Source organism: Achroia grisella, unplaced genomic scaffold, assembly GCF_030625045.1.
Source record: "Achroia grisella isolate CSIRO2021 unplaced genomic scaffold, CSIRO_AGI_Agris_v1 utg918, whole genome shotgun sequence".
Classification (NCBI taxonomy): Eukaryota; Metazoa; Arthropoda; class Insecta; order Lepidoptera; family Pyralidae; genus Achroia; species Achroia grisella.
The window spans coordinates 2,721,179-2,734,059 of NW_026713067.1; the positions used below are offsets into that span (position 1 = coordinate 2,721,179).

At 32.6% G+C, this 12,881-nt stretch overlaps 1 protein-coding gene across 1 annotated transcript in view; it reads right to left on the minus strand.

Annotated features, from left to right (window-relative positions):
• LOC131854029 (myotubularin-related protein 5) overlaps positions 1-12,881 on the minus strand; it is a 95,290-nt gene that overhangs the window by 44,486 nt on the left and 37,923 nt on the right. The gene's annotated exons all lie outside the window — the stretch shown is intronic.

Sequence of the window (12,881 nt, forward strand, 5' to 3'; positions counted from 1 at the left end):
ATTTCTAACGAAAACATACTCGCAGCTCTAGATGCGGCTTAACACTCGAGTCTTCGACTCTATGTAATCACTGAACTAAACTATTTGTTTTTGTGCAACTTTATATTTTATTTATTTATACTCTTTATTGCACCTATTACAGAATAAAAAAAAACATTAAAATAGAAAATATATATAACATTAAATGTTACAAAAGGCGGACTTATCGGTAAGCAATCACTTCCAGACTACCTTTGGGTGTATAATAGAAATAAAAATGAGAAAAGGGTAGGTTTATATTTTATTATAACACCGCTATTTAGTAGCATACTAAGCAGAGCTTACACCATAGGTACTACACATTATTATTGAATAATAGCTATGTTGCTATGAACATCGCTATTGTTATATCTTGTGCTAAGTATTGTTATCAATTTTATACTATTCTGAAAGAATTTCTTCTTAACAAAATATATTACAATATTAATGAAGGACAGGACCGATCGTCGTGAAGATTTTTGGGGGAGGCCTATGTCCCCTAGTGGAGGTCTTCCGGGCTGAGATGATGAATGAAATAGTTAAAATATTAGGTTTAATACAGACATTGCCATTATTGACTTTGAATGAGAAGGCATTGTTTTGTAATGTACAATTATTATTTATAGTATCGGAAATTGAGTTATATATAATAATAGATACAATAATTTTAAGCTTAAAATACATAATTATAATGTTGTGAGGTCCTGTGCCTATATCGTGATGCTCTTTCAGTGCGTCACAAAAAAATATCTAATACATTTTTTACTATATTCATAAGTACAATTGTTTGTATTAAACGAGAATAGAACCCGCGAGCATTAGACCTATTAGACTGCCGTCACCGTAAATTTTATATATGAGACAATAATATTGAGAACATTAACGATTCTGGCAGCCACAAAGAGGGAGGGAGTCCGCTCTCATCATATGTCTCAGTGAACAACAGATTAGCACTAAGAAAATAAAAACATATTTATCATTGTACTATATACTATAAGCAGTGATTTACGCTGGCTACGGTAACCAATTATCAGGCAGACCGTATGCTTGTCACCTTTCTTGTAATATAAAAACGTACTACAAAAAAGGTAAACAATGCAAAACAAATCTCTACTACAAAGAGAATTCCATAGAGCAATAGGGAAATAGGAAGAGGGAAAGATAAATATACAATCTATATACCAATAGATACTACATCTATGAATAGAAATCTATAGATTAATCACCCTCCAATCACTGAGTGGGCAAAGATCTTACGCGTAATACAAAACAGGGCCTCACTGTGTGCTTTAATTAATTCTATGGGTGAAGTCTGAGAGACAATCATATCGGAGTGGGCAAAAAAAACAACGCAGAGCAGACCGTGTAAAGATATATTTTAATAATTTTATCAAAATTTGCAAAAGTAAAGCTTTGTAACAATATATAAGTGGAATAATTTACAAAAGTTATGAATCTGATAAAAATGTAACATACTAATAAAAAAAATCAATAGGAAAGGAAGGAGGAGGGACAAGGAGGAAGATTGCACATGGTGGATGGCTTTGAGAAAGGCCTATATCCAACAGTGTATAGATGTAGTCTGAAATGATGGTGATGATTAAAAATAATCTTACTCATGAATACGAATGTTCGTGTCATGCGAAAAGTCGGATTCCCGATTAAATATGATTATTCTACCAACAATATAAACAAATTACTAATCCATAGGTCGCTGGTTCATATCCGGCTCGAAGGCTCAATGTTCGGGTTATACCGAAACTATAAAAAGATACTGATAATTAAACTGATTTACGATAAATGAGTACGTGCGGTGTTCTTAGTTACTGACTGCGAACAAATTTTAGCGAAATATAAAAATGATGAAAGAAATGTAGCTCGTACAATAGAGCAATATAGCCTTTCAATTTAGACATACAAAAAATATATGCGTAAACTTAAAAAAAATCCTAAAAAGGAAACTTCATAATTCTTTTTGTGATGAGACAGCTTTCCGAACGAGCGGTAGAATAAAAAAAATGTAATGACTATTCAAAAGTGCTTCAATGTAAGTTTATTTGAATAAATGATTTTCTATTCTATTCTATTCTATTCTTAAACATTTTCCTATAAACAATTAACATTGTATTGATTGATCTATAACATTTATGTCCCGTTCTAACACAAAACCAACATGGCTGCATTATATATAGAAACAAACTAGTTCAACCTCAAAACAATACTGCACCATATGGTAAATCCACAACTATGTTTAAACAGTACAGACTCATAGTTCGGTACATTTAATAAACCGCAAATGCCTCATCCATCTCATCGCACATCTGTTTACATCATTTCACGAACAATTCCGCCCGGCAAGGCCGTCGACCCCACTAACCCACAACTGGGCCGATCTGCCGACGTGTTTATAGCTATCCCAATGGAATGCATTTAAAATTTAACTAGTAAAATGTACAGAAATTTAATTATCCAACCGGATGCTTTTATAGGCGCATAACAATTTATTTGTAGTGGAAAGTGTTCTGGGGAAATAATGGTCCTTCGAACCACGCATATGCAAAATCATCATAAACCGCATGTAAATTAGGAAATCATAGAAATCTACCTTTCTAAACGCCAAGGCATAATTCTAATTATGCATGCAAGAGATAATATGTTTAAAAATAACATAAAAGTGTTAGTTTTGCATTATATTAAGTGGTTTTATATTAGTGTATGTAGTATTAACATAAGTACTTTTCATTACCTAAATAAACATATTCTTATTATATTCTATAAGAAATAGAAAAAGAAAATCTGTATATATATATAAAATATAGTCATTGATAAATGTATCATTTGAGAGAAATGAATCATAAGTTGGTTATATAAATATGATAATTATATCATCGCATATAAAATTTTATCAAAGGAGGTACACAATGAATGAATCATATATCGTTGCGGAGTGACCCACCGGTGGGCATGCGGTCTTCAACGCGAACCAAGTTGTTATATCTCAGGATCCACAATTTCACTACCAATTCTCATCTGTCGAAGCAGAACACAGCTTACGAAGTAAAACTGCTGCTGTTAGCAACAATATGTATATCTATCTACACCTCTAAATTTATTGACAACTTTGGACAGTTGAATCAAATAGTTTCTTTTTAAGTAACTGGGGTAAAAAAAACAAGTCACGTGATGAAAAGTGGCTACCGTTGCCACATAATATAAAATATTTTTTTTATAGATATTCTGGTCTGTATGGTACATATAATACGGGCCAATATTGTTAGATACATTATATAATGTTGCCTGAATTAAAAGAAATAAATATATCACTTGTATAACATTTACGTACGTCATCACTTGTATAACATTTTTTTAATGGAAAGTGCTCTGGAAAATATTGGGTCTTCGAGTTTCACATATATAAAAACATTATAAATATAGCAATTAATAGAAATGACATTTCTAAATGACAAGTGGGAAAATTATTAATTGAATTATGCACTTATATGAGATAATATGTGTAAAAATATAAAGCCGTTATCAACATTTTGTAAACAATGAATCATATACAATCTTAACCTACAAGGTTACTGACGACTGGATAACTGCACCAAATAGTTTATTTTTTATGTACGTAGTGGATTTATATTATCTTGTTTCATTCCGCTACTATTAGCATGTATGAGACCACAAGTATTTTGTACGGAAACCTGACCACCGCTATTGGAAGCGTTGTGACCTCCGTACTAGTGATCAAATTCCGACTGTTATTGAGTTCACACCCATATTGCGACACGTGTTTCGCATGTAAACGAAGCATCATCAGGTAATGAATTCTAATATAGCTTGGAAGCCTAGAGTTCACAGGTTCGGCTACCAGATTATAAAAGTTGTACACCTGTAACAGCGCATTCAAATGTATATATCTGTCTTTTTTCTGGCAATAAATAAATATTGATATACTGCCATTCGTATATTGGCAATAAATAAATATGTTAGTTTGTATTAACACGTTTCCACTACTACAAAAATGTAAACTTATAACGATTATTTAAAAGAGCAACACACAAGTTTCTTGCTCGTTCTTCTTGTGATGAGACAGCTTTCCGAATGAGCGGTAGATTAAAAAAATAGTTATGACTATTAAAAAGTGCTTAAATTAAGTTTATTTGAATAAAGGATTTGTTATTCTATTATATTACAATAATAGTTTGGACGTGGACTTATCTAATAACGTCCAGAATTTGTTCACTAATAGGAAAGGTCATAACGCTTCCAGTAGCGGTGGTCAGGTTACCACAAATATTCAACTTGTGGTCTCTCATGCTAATGGTAGCGGAATTAAATAAAAAACTAAATCCATTAAGCAGTGTAATGGAGTTCCGCAAAATAACACCTAATTCAATAAAATATGTTTTTTTATGTAATTGAAATGGGAAACAAACTAACTGTCCACTTGATGAAAAGCGGCAAACTTATACGTCACGGAGGTCACGTAGTGTTGTAACTTTATTCAAATCGTTCGTCATCATCATTATCATCAGCCCTCTGCAGTCCACTGCTGGACATGAGCCTCTCCCAAGGCACGCTCTTCATCCCTTCTCATCCAGTTACTACAACCCTACGTATGTCGTCGCTCCACCTAGCGACCGCGTCGTACACTACGTTTGCAATTTCGCGGTCTCCACTCCAGACACGCCTACTCCAGCGAGCATCGGTTCTGCGACAGATATGGCCAGCCCACTGTCTCTTCAACTTACTTAAGTATGATACTTAATAATAATATTAAAATCACAGAAAAAGCATACTGTCACATCACAATCTATAAGTCAGTTATTGAGTTAGTAATTAGATAACATTTTAAATGTATTTGTTTAGAGCAAACAAAGCATGACTTTATCTACGGATCCGAATACGCAGCATCACCGACCGTATTCAACACACATTTTATTATTATACTTGGCCCAGCTATTTAAGAGAATTTCGGTCACATACACCCGGATAAAATATTTGTATAAAGTAATAATAATACCCCTGGACAATTTAGACAACAACATCTAGTCCCAAGGTAAGCAGAGCTTGTTGTATGGTTATTAGACAACTCATATAAATACTTACGATTTTTTTTGTAAATACATTCATAATATACTAACACCCTAACCAATAATATTCATAAATGTATGTTTGTACCGTGCGAGGAATTGACCTGTGTATCGGAAAGTAAGGCGATGTGCTAAACCTCAATCTTAAAATCTGTCATCAAAATAATCAGTGACTGAATAAAAGGTTTTATTTATTAAAAGACGAATTATTAAACGAGGAGTGTTAAAGTTACGTAGTACAACAAGGTCCTGATAACATGAACATTTTTAATATGCATACACTGCTATGCCGTGTCTTTGTTAATTAGCCCGATCCGGTCCGGGCCGGCCGGTTCCGCGCTGTGGGAATAACGCGTAAAACCACGAAACGCTGCGTAACAAGATACGATCTGTAATAACCGCCATCTGTCACGCGGCACCGTACAAACCACTGCGGTATCTTGCCAGTTGCGCGATCACTTACGATTTACGACAGAGTTGTAAAACACTGGGTACAGAGTAATTATTATACCCTCCGATCGTTCCCCCCAATCAAACGGGAATGGAAATAACGACGACATGAGCCAAGGTTCGAACTCTTAGCAGTACTCTCAGACTAAAGTCGTATCCGTCAGGCGAGAGTTGGCCTTCAGCCACTAATTCCTTCCACGGGTTTGGAGTGCTATCTGTACTGCCTCCTAACATCCGATGAAGCTGGAAAGGCTAGCTGTGGCCCATAGAATCAGGTAGCCCAAATAAAAATCCACATTTAGAACAAACACGTCAGAGATACCTATGTTATAAGTACTGGTTTACTCCTGTATTAAAAAAATAATGCATTTTTGCAATAATCTAACACTATTGACATTTATTTGAGAAACAATCTTATTGCCATTAGTATAAAGTCCAACGTAAACGTAAGTTCCAAGTATCAGTAGATTTCTTTATATCCGATTTATTCAAAGATTTTCTTTGGACAAATCTATTCAGTTCGTCTCTTGATTACACATCTAGTTGGAAGTTGTGTTTAAAATACCAGAGATATCATTAGTGCATTACAAACATTTTTCTCAACTCTCACTGACACTGCTGAAACTTAGCTACGCGTTCTTTTTGTAGCATACCGGCTCACCTGATGGTAAGTGATTACCGCCGCCCATAAATACCCGCTACACCATGGGAATTGCAAGTGCGTTGCCGGCCTTTTAAGGAATTAGCTCTTTTCTTTAAAGTTTAAATATCTAATCGGTTTGGATATACCATTGCTGGAAGGTAATTCCACATTGCGGTTGTGTGTGTTTCTGAAAATATGTATAGTGAAGGATCGCCATTCATCCAAATGACCAGGGTGGTATTTTAGTTTCTAGTGATTAGTGCGAGGGAGAAATTCTGCAGCTGATATTAATCCGAACAATTCCTCAGAACACTTCTATTCAAACTGTATCCGTACATATATGATTAGGTATTATATAAACGAATATTGCCTCGGGTTTCATATTTACATCAAGTCCATGCCGCGTCGCATCGTTTCGCTTCGACGAGTCAATGTGAGTTGAGTCTTACAATAATTACATGATTATGGTCGCCCTGTGGTCAAAATTAGACCATAATTAATTTAACATTAAATAAGACTATATACGAATAATATTAAATACAAACAATATTTACCTGTTATCAATTTCACCACAAACTTCACAATAAACAAATATATACGAGTATGAAGAATGTATGTACTGATTTAATATATTTTTGATTGATGTATTTTTTATGCATAAAAGATATACTAGCATTTTGAACTCATAAATCATATTATTATGGCAATATTTGTTCATGCACGAGATTTTCATTTAATTTTAGACATATAAACCTACATAAGTACATTATGTAAATAAACTAGCATTAACAAAAAGAAATTCAGTCCAGCTTTTCGACAATTCTCAATTGAATGTGTGTACTGAACTGGACGGTTAGGAAAAGATATTAAGGCGACGCATTGCAAATATTGACCTCAGATACCTTAACTTTTCTCAGCAATTACAAATCATTCGGGGCTGATATTTAGGTATTTCATTTTTCAGATCTTTGACATCATATTGACAGTTCCCGTTACATGATTGATTAACTTTTGTAGCAGAGAAAAAAATCTCAAAGATTGGTCTTACAAAATATATATTTGATTCGTATAAGAAAACGGGACTGATTTAAGACTCGAATTTTCCAATATACACTATACTAAATACCCACATAAATAGTACAATTCAGATGTATATAATAACCAATAGTTTTTATTTTAAACAAGATAAACTGTTTTTCCGCATAAAAATCTCTTGCTCACAAGTTGTTTTGTATGAGAGTTAGAGCAAGTCAGTCAGTCCCCGGCCCCTGCCAACGTCGGACCTGTGCTTAGCGCGGAGAGCTCGCCTGAGAACGCGCGCTATCAAATCGTAAATTATTTCGTCATACACCCGCACCATATTATAGCGTACGCTATAGTATGGTGCGGGTGACAGTTACTTATTTTACATTTAACAATTACTGTATTTAAGTTAATACAGTTAGTAATGATTTATCGTACATATTACGAATGTAATACTAAGTCATAATTTGTAAAGTAGTGACATATATTGTTAAAAATGATAAAAAACTTTTAGTATTAATGTATAGAAATGGTTAAGAAAATATAAACAAATTTTACATTATTTTGATTTCGTAGTTATTTATAAATAAAAATGGGGCACTCCCATTATCTATACATATAAATAAAATTGGAGCGTTTGTTGGTAATATTGAAATAACAGTTATTTACTACATGCATACAAATATAAATACGTTACATACACCAAAATAACATTTTTTACCAATTTTGTCTGTCTGTCTGTCTGTTTGTTCCGGCTAATCTCTGAAATGGTTGCACTGATTTTGACGGGACTTTTTTTGGCATCTGGCTAAAATAAATAGTCTTGTACGCCGTTTGGTAGGCTTTTACATTATTTTATTGTAAATCTAATTTTATTTTTTATTTCTTAACTCAAGAAGTTTTGTTTTGATTAGATGTTTTTTTATTTCGTTAGTTGCTGAAGTAACAGGTACAGGTAAATAATACTTATTTACGCAATTACCTTTCATTAGACGTTAAGAAGAATTTTAAAATGTTGATAACTGTTTATCTAGAACAGGGGTGAGCAACCTTTTTTATCAACGGGCCAATTTAAATTTTAAATATTTTGACGGATCGCACCTAAAGTAACACTTATTAATAATAATTAACAAAATTATTTGTAATGTAATGTAATTTATTTGTAATAAATATTTACATGATATTGAGACACAAAACCCTCAATAATGTAGGGTATCCGGCCTTTTTACCAATATGTCCCGCCAAACTGGATGGTCTGTCCGGCTATTAGGATTGGCGAAGTGACAACCCTACACCCAAAGAAAAAATCGACTGACTCATTATAACAAAGTAAAATCGTGGAGTCGTCTATGAATTTATACAAAAATTAAATATTGCTGTAACTTAATTCTTTTACTATTTCAAGTAATGTAATCATTTAGTTACCCTTTTTACATTTTTTACACTATTTTATTTACTTATACGAATAAATGTTATACGTACTAATACTAATAATATATAATATTGAATCCAAAATAAAGTATTTTTTTCTCAATGTTACTACATATTTAGTGTAATCAAAAAACTTATTGATTGTCAATAATTTCACAAAAATATTATTTAATTAATCATTGTTGTCTGTCCGACTATATGTTGGAGTATCACATAAAAAATTGTGACATATTTTCAACTTTATTTTCTCCGATAAGTACTTTTTATCTGTAGTAAGTCTAGGTAAGCACTTGTCTTTGTAGCTATGGAAAGCAAAACAAAGTAATGGTGAAATATTTGGCTTCGATTATACTATACAGGCTGTCCCAGAACTCAATTTCAAGCAGTGAGAGAATTGATTGTAACCATCATGAGAAAAATCAGAAAAAAATCTATCCCATGCAGTTTGAAAATTAGGAGCATTAAAGAAAAACTTAGAAATTTGGTCAAACTATAACCATTATTCGGTCATTGTGCTTAATTTTTATTATTTTTATTCATTTAAACTTTGGAACCATAAAGCCAAATAACATTTCTAGAATCACAGTAAAAAATAATGACACAATTGCCCCAAGTTTTCTAGAATTAAGACTATTTGTTAAACTACATTTAAAATTTTCATAAATTGTAGAGTTTGAATGGCCCTCTTTTAAAAAAATGTACTAAAGTGCCTTGGCAAGTGCCATTAAAAGTTCGGACATTTAATCAGGATTGTAAATGTACAATACTTGTTAGTTTCATACTAAAAAAAAACGAGAAAAAAACCTCAAGTAACCCGATTTTTGCAAACCTATTTTACTCCGTTCAAATGTTTCTTATTCACACAAGCTTATAGTAGTAGGTTCTTAATTTTACGGCAAAATGATAAGAGAAATGGGTAGTGGACATGTTGTCGTGAGCGAGCGAGACAGATGTGCCACCCAGTGAGACGGAGATGCGTCGTTTAAACGCGCGCGAATGAAACAGATACAGTCGCCATACCAAGCAAATGGCTACGCTACCAGTCTGACACCAGTTAATACATTTTGCTCATTCTGTTTCAGCTTCAGCTCAGCCTACTATGCGCGTCTTTCCGTATTCGCTGTTGTTGGCTTCTCTTTTTGGACTTGGATTTTTGTGAATTGAACTTGTTGATTCCATACCGACAACTTTGGGCTGTCTCTTTTGGAATTGGACTTTTGTGTTGGTATCCTTGTTATTTACTTCACAAAAAATTGCGAACAAGCACCTCATTTATGAGGAATGCAGATGCAATGCAATTGCTGTCGCTAGGCTTTATCGTGAAAGATATCCAAATTTAGAGCGCTATCCAGATCACTGCTTATATGTACCGGCCGCACTCACGGAGGGCGGCCATTTCCCGAATCAAATACGGGCTGGAGGTAGAACTCGCTTTCCTTATTAGGAAGAAGTGTTGCAAAAGGTCGCAGATGACCAAAATATTTTCGTTTGTACACAAACGAAAATACTTTTCTTCTTTTTCCTTTTATTTTTTTCTTTTTCCCGTTCTTTCTTATTGTAATAGCACAGCACATCGTATTTTACAAAGACCCGAAATGCATCCGTTTCACGTACAACGAGTTCAAACTTTTCTTCCTCAATATTATCCTTATTTAAATAAACCTAAACTAGGTTAAGATTTTTCTTTGTTTTAATTATTTTACTTACTTTTGTTGACTTTGATAAAAGTGGCGTCATATCTGTCTCGCTCACTCATGGCAAACATGTCCACTATCCATCTCCCTTATTATTTTGCCGTAAAATTAAGATTCCTTGGTAGGTCCAAGGAAATAAATAAATAAAAAAGTGAAATAATAAAAAGTATTATATCAATTTATTAAAACGTATGTATTAATACGTGACTTTATAACAACTAATATAACTATTAGAATAACTTTGTATCCTTTTTACGAAAAACAGCGCGGACGGATGAATATTAAATTTCGCGTACTTATAGTTTATATAGAGAAGGTTTGCAGAATAGTCATATTTTTTTATTTAAATTATGCATAAAAATATAAATAATCATGTTCAAACCTATAATTATTCAATAATTTCAATTGTATGAAGTTAATAGATCTTTTATGATTAGGTTGTAATTGTTCACGTCCTTTTTACATATAATTAAAACTTAATATTTATTATAATAATTTATAAATTACTGTAGTTACTATTTTGTCATAAAGTGTATATCTTTACGTACTTTACTTACTTATAATGTTAAATTACTTACGCATTTTTAAAAGTATACTTTCTAAAACATAAAGAAATAATGTCCACTACGCGTATCAAATAAATAAAATTAAAGTCACATACATTATTACTAAATTTAGGTTTATTGTATCAAATATATGTAATATATATAGATTGTTTAATTGATATACCTATCATTCACAGAAACGCAGACTTGCTGTCTCTTTTATAAAGTAACTAACCTTCGTATATTTTCACATTTCATTTAACGTAAGTACGTTAATGTAGTATACATTAAAATATCTAGCTGTTTCAAAAAAATGTCGTTGGCAAATAAATAAACGTCGTAATTACCAATTACAATATATACGAAAAACACAAAGATTATTTTTTTGGTGTTTCTTTCAAAGATAGTAATAAAAGCACTAGTTTACGTTAATTATAATCACGGGAATATGTAACTTTACCTCAATATTTCTATTTAATTCTTTACTTTAAGAATCTTTATAATTAATTCGTATCGTAGTTAGTTCCACTTTATTGTAAATTCTAAAATATCAATGTGCCTTCATAAATATAAATTATATAAACAAACAGGAAGACTCCGTAATAGTTTTGTTCAATTGGGGACCGAAGCTTAGTCTACTTGATTCACGCGTTACATTGCGACACGGACGCGTGTTCGTGATATCGTGGTACGGGGAGAGCGAGCGAGCGCTGGCGGTCGATCGGCGACACGTAAAACTATCGGGGTGCATGAGGTGCGCAGACCGCGGGGCCCGATTTTGAAGTAATAGTTTATCACGGCGTCGCCTTAATACAAAATTTTCACGTTCATAAGCGGCTAAGATATCCTAAATGAATAAATAATTTTTGATTTGATTTGATTTGATCCTCTATGACAGTGATATTACTGGGTCGTAATTTCACTAATTAGTGAACCACTATTTCTAGTATTCAGTGACCGTGTTAAATAAAACTCGCAAATTTAACTCGAAATAACTTTGCTTTGTACAATTATCCAAACAATATGACTTAATCAAAGCACAAAAATTCTCAAAAAATCACAATGATGCCATGTTGAATCATAACGTTTAAAAAAAACAGTTGAATAATGAACGGTGCTAGTACTTACGATTCTCAAGGATACGTTATGCTCTAACGCGTTATTTAGATCATTTAATAATAGTACAGGTATAATGGTAATTAAGTTAATAAGCTGATAAACAGACAGATTGATTTTGTTTTAACTTGAAACGCAAATAATGATAAAAACCCCGAAAATTAATAAAAAAATTTACACAGCGTCATCTAATACCAAGATAAGTAGAGCTTGAGTTATGGGTACTAGACAACTGATATGAATATTTATTTTGTTTATAAATGCAGACATAATATACATAGATAACATCCAGACCAGTATAATGACTCATACTCATAAATACAAATGTTTGCACCGTACTGGGAATCGCACCCGCGACCATCGGTGTGCTATACCGCTGGACCATCGAGGCCGTCTATATACAAAATAATATATTTTAGCGGTCTGAAACAATCACTTTCATAATATTCGTAGTTCGTAATTCGTAGTTCTAAAATCATTTTGAATCTAAATAAACAATAATTATCATCAATAATATCAACGTATTATAAAATGTAGAGATAACATTTGTCGAGGCATTCGCTAGATATCGTAGTATCTAAATAGTATTAGTTAAAATATTAACAAGGAACCCTCTACAGTTTTGCACGCATGCAATTATTATAGTATTAAAAAATATTTGCATAGTTGAAAGAATTCCTTAGTTAAGTATAATTAGATAAATAATTTATCCATTACAAAACAAAAACAAAAACCAAAAATTTCCTCTTCATATTGTTATTTTAAAGTAAAATTAGATTCAAATTATAGGATTATTTTCATAAAACATAATTTGCAAGAATTGAAGACGCGTATAATTTTGTGATCTTTATCATGCTTTCCCGAA